Below are 10,491 nucleotides of genomic sequence, written 5' to 3' on the forward strand. Positions count from 1 at the left end.
AGACAGCAGTCGGCTTCAAACAAATTGCTTTTGTACCTATAATTTACACATTCATAAATATCTACACACTACATGAACAATGTTTTGCTAATAGCAGTAAGTGGATGATCACGAAAGAAAGACAGTACTGTCCTGGATTTTAACTGTGAGCAGCGTGCAGCTGAAGTGGTTCAACCAGAGGAAATGATTCATAATTTATCGGCTATAATATATCGGCTTAAATTTTATTATCGATAACATGAAAAATGACCATTTATCGGCTGATAACAATATGGCCGATAATTTACCGTGCATCCCTAATTAAAATGTGCCAATAAAGGTAAACATGTTTTTTGTAAACATTGGAAAGTACAATATACTTCAGAACAATAACCTCAAAACAGCCATCAAAACAGTAAACACCATCCTTCTCAGTAAATGTTATCATATACACCACAGCCTCTAAACTTCTCCTGGAGTAATCGCATATCTCTCACAATCAACTGACAGCACCACAGTCCAAGTGCTCAGATCTCCTGCTAGGCTCTGAAATGCTCTAAAAGCTTTCTCATCTCATTAGACGTCTATAATGCATTCATTTATAGCCTGTTTGACTTTGCCAGTCTCTTTACAGGCTCACTCTTATGGAAAAAGTAAAGACTTTTCACAGTGCTGATTATTCATAAACACATCTAGCCGAACTGCAGTGGTGTAAAGTATTTGAGTAAATGTACTTAGTTACTTTACTTAAGTATCTTTTTGGCTACTTTGTAGTTGTACTGAGTATTAAAGATATTAGCAAATTTTACTCTCTACTTGACTACATTTTTTCATAAGTATATATACTCTTTACTCCACTACATTTGTAATTACCAATGCAATAACACATTACATTTTGCATGGCACCTAACTTTTTCTGCAGCAGTTTATTTCTGCTACAGAAAAAGCAATATTGCCATTTACAGGGCATTGAAGGTCAACATGGCTATCATGGCATCAACATGGCTTCTTTATGTGAATGTGGGTGCATCATCAGGTAGTTGACATCGCTGGTGTTTTATGTGGGAAGAGGACATGACTGCAGCCGGCGATAAAGCAAAAACCTGCATGTCCAGTGCAAAAAGGCTTTGACTTTTGTCATTTTTTACTTCACGTTATTTTATTAATGCGTGTTATTGAAGAGACCTTTTTGAAGGATATTGGTTTCCTTATGAGCACTTGAGTTTAACTGAGACTTGGGTGTTTGTAATAGACGTAAGCCATGGTGTCGACCTTGATGTTTTGCAATTTTGAGGTGTTCAGTTTGATGCGATTGATCTCCTCACGAATCAACTGTTTCTAGTTTTTCACTGACATGTCTCTTAAGTGTTGAGGACTAGTGCTGCTTTGAGCCTACATTCAGTATGAGTAAAATACTCAAGTACTGTTCAAATCTTTAAAGACTTTTACTCAAGTTGTTTTGGAATTCGTGACTTGTAACTTGTAATGGAGTAATTTTCACTGCAAGGTATCTGTACTTTTACTCAAGTATGGTTTTCAGGTACTCTTTACACCTCTGCCGAACTGTAGATAAATGTTGTCTGTTTTATTTCCATGGAGGAACGGAACGTTCATTTGCATCTTAGCAATCTCTCTCTATCCCCTGATGCATAAAGAGACATCGGCAGGAGTAAGAATTCCCAGGAAAGTTACAGATGGATTGGACCACAGACAAGGTAGACATATCGAGGTTGGAACTTGTAAGTCAGTTGTAACTCAACGCAGTCACAGGGATTAAAACTTCTATACAGTTTGATTATTATCAATGTCAGTGCGGCATCATTTTCATGTTCAACATTATTCACTGTGTCTGTCTGACTCGCTTCAGTCAGTATATTCCACACCATTAGGTCAGTTGCATAAATGTGACCCACTTTCGGGTTCATCTACTTTCCACAACATCATTAAAAAAAGAGAGCATTAAAACAAACCTGTTTCTTATTGGCAACGGCCTGCTACAGTGACTCTGATGGATAACTTAAAAGGCAATTTTCTCAAATATTTCTCAAATGAAATATTTTGATTTGTTTCCTATCCTAACAAACCATAAATCAATAGAAAGTTTATTTATTCAGGTATGAATCTCAATTCCCAAAAATTGACCCATAAGACTGGTTTTGTGGTCCAGGATCACAAATGGACTTTTCTGCGAAATAGTAATCACAATTTTGCATCCAGGTTTAGATATGACAGGACAATTAAAAAAAGAAAATGAAGGCAAAGGGGCTTTACTTTTATCTAACTCTCAGTGAATGAGCAGATTAGTCCGCACAGCTTGCAAGGCTTCTAGACCTTGAGACGGTAGCACAGAAGTGGACAAAGTGGTCTTGTTTAGTGTAATAAGAGCAATATAGTTGCTGTGACTAGTGAAAAGACAGTACATGAAAGGCCTGCAGGCTTCTATTTCTACTTCACAATTTAATGGCCTAGATACAAAAAACAGTACCTGCGAAAACCTTTTCTTAAGATATTTTATGATGTGAGTCATATCAACAAATTGCTTTACACCAGAGCAAATACATGCAGGATTAATTTTTTTTTGATAATGGGTAGATAATTTGTTAATTTGATCATTTGAGATTAAAGTTCAGTAAAGTTTGTCTAGACATAGTTTCTGGTGGAGAGTGAATGGGTGAAATAGTGAGGTGTGAGCTTTTCCACAAGCTTCCCTCGGGCCTCATACACACAAGAGAGAGAGAGAGAGAGAGAGAGAGAGATAAGGATGTTTGGATAAATGCCTATAGGGCCTCTTTTATATGGGAGGATTCCAAAGAGAAGATTGGTTTAGTCGCTTACTTATTTCTTTCCCTATACCTTGAATGAATCTATAGAGAGGTGGCCATTTAACCTCCTTTTCATGTCTCCCCTCAAGCTAGACTGAAGTACACAATCCCTAACAGATGAAGGACACCTGAATATCTGGACTGTAATTTCACGTGATGTTTTAAGAGGTTGAGAGGGCTTTGCAGTTGTAAGACTTCTAAAGATAGCCTACACATTGGGTGCTTCATAAAGACAGCCATGCTCCGATCCGATATTTGTATAAGGTATCGGTGTCGATACTGAATAAATTCTAGGTCGGGTATCGGTGACAATTGGCCCGATCTGACATCAAATTTCTGCTAGGCGATGTAAAAGTTTACGGAGATACTGGCTCTTAAACGCTTTCACGCCGCTGCTGTGCTGTGCACAGTGTGTGACATTATAGGCTAGCAACGTGCTGTGATAAAACTTTGAATTATACTACACATTTAATTGAGATTTCATCCCATAGAGCACGTTATAAACTAAACAGTTATAAAGAGATTTTGTTATTTATTTAGGGATGTGCGAGACGTACGCACAGGTACAGCTCCTGCTAGTCGACACTGAAAACAACAGTCGATTAGCCTACACGAAAAATACACAACATGTTATAATTCAAATGACTTTCATTTTAATGCTTTGTTTAAAAACATTTTTAATTATACATACTAAAGCAATATATTTGAAAAAGGAATTATAAATAGTTTTTAAAAGTGTATGAGGAACGAAACGTTTTGCCAATTGCAGCGCGCTCAGAAATGACCACTTGAAAGACGAGTTGTTTTGAAGGAGGAAAATGGTAGGTTTTACGCAAACTACAGTATATCATATTAAAATGGCATAATAATAATTTCACTGGAGCCATGCTTAACCTACTGTATTGGTTTCTTGTATTGTATTGGCCGCAATGAGGAAAAAGAGGAAACGGAAGCGAAGAATGCAGGCGTAAAACGTAAAAGTAGAATGATCTAAAGCTACATATAGTTATGTTAACAATTACTTAATTATAAATATTTTAATATTCAAAATTCAATGCATGTAAGATGGATTGACATTATTTGATGGCAGAATGAGCTGTAAATTCGGTGAATGCATCTTGACCACACAGAAAAACTGAGAATGTCTCAGCTTCTAGATTCAAAGAACTTTTAAATATCTTTGATTATAATGTTTATCAGAAAAAAAACGCTTGAATAAACCTGATCGCTTAGCACTGTTATCTGTGTGTCCTTGCAGAGTTTGCGCAGATTCCTCAAACGGAGTTATCATTCACAAACATTGAGCCGACTTTCCTCCGAGCATAATGCTTGCATTTCCTCAACAAGAATCTTAACATCATCACACGAGTGTTTAGCATTGTATGTTGTCACGGTCCCACCGTCTTGTTTATGAAATTCTAGTCGTGTGGTGGGATCGGGGCAGAGTCCTTAGGTTATGTGTGGAGAGAAACATATTGTTGTCCGTTTGACAATAATATACGTTCTCTCCAGTGTCTTATCATTGGTCCCATTCCTCTCGTTTCCTCGTAATCTTTCCCTGAGTGTTTAATGTCTCACACCTGCCCCATGTCGTTATCCCTCGTTTGTGTTTCCTATAAATACCCTCTTGTTTCTTTGTCTTGTGCTCGTGCATTGTATGTGTTTGGTGCCTGTACTGTGTGTTCCTGTATCGTGGTCGTGCTCTTGCCCGTGTCCCTGTTCCTGTCCCTGTTCCTGTCCCTGTCCCTGTTCCTGTCCCTGTTCCTGTCCCTGTTCCTGTCCCTGTTCCTGTCCCTGTTCCTGTCCCTGTTCCTGTTCCTGTCCCTGTTCCTGTTCCTGTTCCTGTTCGTGTTTTGTGAGCTTTGTGAGTTTTGTGCCTCGTATGATTTAAGACGTTTGGTCGTGTCTTTGTGTGTAGTTTATTTGTCTTGTTTTCATTTTGCCCCCTCGTGGGAAGTCTCTTGTTTTATATATGTATATCAGTTTCGTTTCCCCCATTGTGGGTGTTTTTGGTTGTGTTTTGTAAAATAAAAGTATCTGTTAACCCTTCACTGCCTGCCTGCGCTTGGGTTCTTCTGCCATATCTTGACAGTATGTTCTATAAATTGGCTAATATGTGCATTCTGCTTTATTAGCGGCGCTCTGCACGAGATCAAATGCGTTAGCCTTATGTACTTTTTGTTCATTGCTTTCTATTCGCTTTTTTGCACACATTGCTTTGCTTTATAAAAAAAACATCTTATCTTGTTTGTTGATAGGCTATAGGCCTACCCTAATTATAACTTGTTCTTAAATTGCGACATAATTAAAAAAAGCAATGTGTTTTTTTTTTCATTCAACATCATTTAAGTAAAAAAATAATGAAACATTCATTTTTAAGCTTTCAATTGATTGTTGTTAAACATTTTAAGTTTCATGATTTCAGTGTAATAGACACACTTTTACTAAAATTTAATTTAATTTGATTACTAAAATGTAATTGAACTTTTAGAGTCTTAAAAAACAGAATTAAAGAAAAAAAGTCAGAGTTAGGAGAAAATCAAATGGATTTTATAAGGTTGTATAGGCTACATATTTTAAGCCAGAGACCAGGCAAAGCAAACAAATGTTCATCACGTCACTTCTTGCAGCCGCTAAACGATCCAGTCAGGGTTGGCGCATCAGCAAATACAGAAATATTACTGATCATAACATAAGGAACGTGGAACACATATGCCTGTTTTAGCTATTAAATATTGGATTTGACAATTTGATTAATACATTCTTTAGTCTTTAAATTGTAGGCTATTACATATGCCCTACACAAAATTTTCCGACCGCCTTCTGGGCCGTTCTAAGTTTTAGACTAGTCGATTACACGCTTACAAAACATTCGTTTAAACGACTGTCAAATTAGTCGTATAGCACACATCCCTAATTTATTTGGACATGTTTACCAAGCTAGTGAAACTGTTGATTTATTTAGCTGCTTTTGTTTTGGATGTTTAATTCCTATTTGCACTTTTATTTTGAATGTCAAGTTTAAGCTAGTAAACTTGTTTTATTTTGCAATTGTTGCCCTGATGCTGATTTAATAAATAATTCACTAAACTTGTAAATACTTTGTTTGTTATTTTGTTTTAAAAGATTAGGAAATTATTGTTTAAGTTGAGCCTGATGCCTTGCACAGTGCATACAGCTGAATACAGTTTGTTAAGTAATTCAGCAATTTTACCTTAGTATTGGATCGGTACTGTGTATCTGCCAATACTGAATCTCAGCCCTGGTGTTCAGTTGTCTGTTGTTGTATGTGCTCCCTCATGTTTCTCAGACCATTGAGCTACCCTTATGTGTCTTTTTGATTAAATATTTTACTGCACGTGGATCCTCTCCTTGTTTTCCGTGCTGAACCGTGACAGCTAGATCTGAAGAACTGATACATGTTTTGTTTTCTGTTGACTCTTTCGGCCCCTGCTTTCTTCCTCCCACTTATTGTATTATAGTTTATTGGACTGTGCAGGAGAGAATATATCCCTCGTCACCCATCTCTTTTCAGCATGGGGAGCACGTGCAAGGATAGAGGTCATGTTTTTGGAGTCAGTTGTTCAGTACAATTGTGGAAGTGTTTGAGGTATTTTTGTTTACTTTCACAGTCTCCTTTTGTGGTTTGTCCTGGACTCTCAATAATTCTGTCTGTCCCCTTAGTGTTCATCCTGCCGAAAGGATAAAGAAATGCCTTTTTTGTTTGCTTGTTTTTTTGGTGCAATTTAAATTCATTGTCCAATTCCATTTTATGTAGTTTCCTGGATAATCATGTCATAAGTTGACACATTCAGTGGAATAGCTTAAAAAAAGAAAAGTAATATGTTGTATATTATTTTTATTTGCCAACTTTAAATACCTTCTGGCCAGGTTTCACAGACAAAGGCTTACCTTAAGCCAGAGTTAAATTAGGATATTAATTTTGAGTTAAATTAGGATATTTAAGTCGCTTTTAATAAAATGCCTTCGATTAAAAACATTACTGGTGTGCATATTGAAACAAAAAAATGGCAATGACACTCTGTCACGGTCCCACCGTCTTGTTTATGAAATTCTAGTCGTGTGGTGGGATCGGGGCAGAGTCCTTAGGTTATGTGTGGAGAGAAACATATTGTTGTCCGTTTGACAATAATATACGTTCTCTCCAGTGTCTTATCATTGGTCCCATTCCTCTCGTTTCCTCGTAATCTTTCCCTGAGTGTTTAATGTCTCACACCTGCCCCATGTCGTTATCCCTCGTTTGTGTTTCCTATAAATACCCTCTTGTTTCTTTGTCTTGTGCTCGTGCATTGTATGTGTTTGGTGCCTGTACTGTGTGTTCCTGTATCGTGTTCCTGTTCCTCTTCCTCTTCCTCTTCCTGTTCCTGTTCGTGTTTTGTGCCTCGTATGATTTAAGACGTTTGGTCGTGTCTTTGTGTGTAGTTTATTTGTCTTTTCATTTTGCCCCCTCGTGGGAAGTCTCTTGTTTTATATATGTATATCAGTTTCGTTTCCCCCATTGTGGGTGTTTTTGGTTGTGTTTTGTAAAATAAAAGTATCTGTTAACCCTTCACTGCCTGCCTGCGCTTGGGTTCTTCTGCCATATCTTGACAGTATGTTCTATAAATTGGCTAATATGTGCATTCTGCTTTATTAGCGGCGCTCTGCACGAGATCAAATGCGTTAGCCTTATGTACTTTTTGTTCATTGCTTTCTATTCGCTTTTTTGCACACATTGCTTTGCTTTATAAAAAAAACATCTTATCTTGTTTGTTGATAGGCTATAGGCCTACCCTAATTATAACTTGTTCTTAAATTGCGACATAATTAAAAAAAGCAATGTGTTTTTTTTTTCATTCAACATCATTTAAGTAAAAAAATAATGAAACATTCATTTTTAAGCTTTCAATTGATTGTTGTTAAACATTTTAAGTTTCATGATTTCAGTGTAATAGACACACTTTTACTAAAATTTAATTTAATTTGATTACTAAAATGTAATTGAACTTTTAGAGTCTTAAAAAACAGAATTAAAGAAAAAAAGTCAGAGTTAGGAGAAAATCAAATGGATTTTATAAGGTTGTATAGGCTACATATTTTAAGCCAGAGACCAGGCAAAGCAAACAAATGTTCATCACGTCACTTCTTGCAGCCGCTAAACGATCCAGTCAGGGTTGGCGCATCAGCAAATACAGAAATATTACTGATCATAACATAAGGAACGTGGAACACATATGCCTGTTTTAGCTATTAAATATTGGATTTGACAATTTGATTAATACATTCTTTAGTCTTTAAATTGTAGGCTATTACATATGCCCTACACAAAATTTTCCGACCGCCTTCTGGGCCGTTCTAAGTTTTAGACTAGTCGATTACACGCTTACAAAACATTCGTTTAAACGACTGTCAAATTAGTCGTATAGCACACATCCCTAATTTATTTGGACATGTTTACCAAGCTAGTGAAACTGTTGATTTATTTAGCTGCTTTTGTTTTGGATGTTTAATTCCTATTTGCACTTTTATTTTGAATGTCAAGTTTAAGCTAGTAAACTTGTTTTATTTTGCAATTGTTGCCCTGATGCTGATTTAATAAATAATTCACTAAACTTGTAAATACTTTGTTTGTTATTTTGTTTTACAAGATTAGGAAATTATTGTTTAAGTTGAGCCTGATGCCTTGCACAGTGCATACAGCTGAATGCAGTTTGTTAAGTAATTCAGCAATTTTACCTTAGTATTGGATCGGTACTGTGTATCTGCCAATACTGAATCTCAGCCCTGGTGTTCAGTTGTCTGTTGTTGTATGTGCTCCCTCATGTTTCTCAGACCATTGAGCTACCCTTATGTGTCTTTTTGATTAAATATTTTACTGCACGTGGATCCTCTCCTTGTTTTCCGTGCTGAACCGTGACAGCTAGATCTGAAGAACTGATACATGTTTTGTTTTCTGTTGACTCTTTCGGCCCCTGCTTTCTTCCTCCCACTTATTGTATTATAGTTTATTGGACTGTGCAGGAGAGAATATATCCCTCGTCACCCATCTCTTTTCAGCATGGGGAGCACGTGCAAGGATAGAGGTCATGTTTTTGGAGTCAGTTGTTCAGTACAATTGTGGAAGTGTTTGAGGTATTTTTGTTTACTTTCACAGTCTCCTTTTGTGGTTTGTCCTGGACTCTCAATAATTCTGTCTGTCCCCTTAGTGTTCATCCTGCCGAAAGGATAAAGAAATGCCTTTTTTGTTTGCTTGTTTTTTTGGTGCAATTTAAATTCATTGTCCAATTCCATTTTATGTAGTTTCCTGGATAATCATGTCATAAGTTGACACATTCAGTGGAATAGCTTAAAAAAAGAAAAGTAATATGTTGTATATTATTTTTATTTGCCAACTTTAAATACCTTCTGGCCAGGTTTCACAGACAAAGGCTTACCTTAAGCCAGAGTTAAATTAGGATATTAATTTTGAGTTAAATTAGGATATTTAAGTCGCTTTTAATAAAATGCCTTCGATTAAAAACATTACTGGTGTGCATATTGAAACAAAAAAATGGCAATGACATGTTTTAAGATATGTTTGGGCAATTTATTTTCAGTTAAGACAGCTCAAACTTTTATTTTAGTCTGGGACTAGTCTTAAGCCTTGTCTGTGAAACCGGGCATACATTTATCAAAAGTTCTGTTACATGTTAGTCTAACTGAGCTGAGACCACTAAAACCAGAAAAAATAGCAAATCTGTAATGTTGTGATGACATAGGTTCTTCAGATTCATGTGTTGCTTTTTGGGCTTTTCAAAGAACGTGAGAAGTGTGTGTTCAACAGAACAAATAAATTTGTACAGTGAGCTATAACATTGTGTTCTAGGATATTAGGTTATACACGTTTGTATTTATTTTAGCAAACATCTGGAGATTACTCAAGAATAATTGCAATAATTAATACATTTTGTCATTACAAATGACAAATGTAGCAGCAGCAAAGGTACACAAAACTAATAGGATCTTTTGCATAGTCATAATGATTCAGACTTAATATGTAGTCATACAATTTAGTTTTCACATGATGTGGTTTAAGTATCTGATATATTTCTTTCTGTATTATTCGACTATGCTGTGAAAAGAAAACGATTTCACAACTGTGAATACATCCTTGAGTCTGGCTGAGCTGATGTAATGTTGCATCAGGTTTCCTCTTCATTCTAATTTACAGAACACCGTATCAGCCTTTACTGGTACCCACACACAGACACACACTTTGTCTCTCTCACACACGCTCGTACGGTAATGCCGTTACAATATTGATACGTATAAGATATTGTTTGACCTAGATTGAGTTTCACACCCTATGTCAACATTAAAAGAGTACGACAAAATGATCATATGATCAATTCACGACCCATGAGCTCACCATCAGTCTAATCCACTTCACTCACTTGAAAATCAGCGCACGTTCCTAACAAGTGCAGCAGTGAAATTTGCTTTAGAATGAAGGAGAGAGAGAAAAGGGACAGTTAACTGGAGTTACAAAAGAAGTGTCTGATGGCTTTAATGTGCTTAGCAGCATGTGCCATGAGGAAAAGGGAGGGAAATAATTTGCTGAGGTGTCGTGACTCAGGGCTACACTACCGGCTACCAGACACCGTCATCGACACGCCTCTTTTACTCACACATTGTACCATAAATACACAAT

Source organism: Triplophysa rosa, linkage group LG13 (genome assembly GCF_024868665.1).
Source record: "Triplophysa rosa linkage group LG13, Trosa_1v2, whole genome shotgun sequence".
Classification (NCBI taxonomy): Eukaryota; Metazoa; Chordata; class Actinopteri; order Cypriniformes; family Nemacheilidae; genus Triplophysa; species Triplophysa rosa.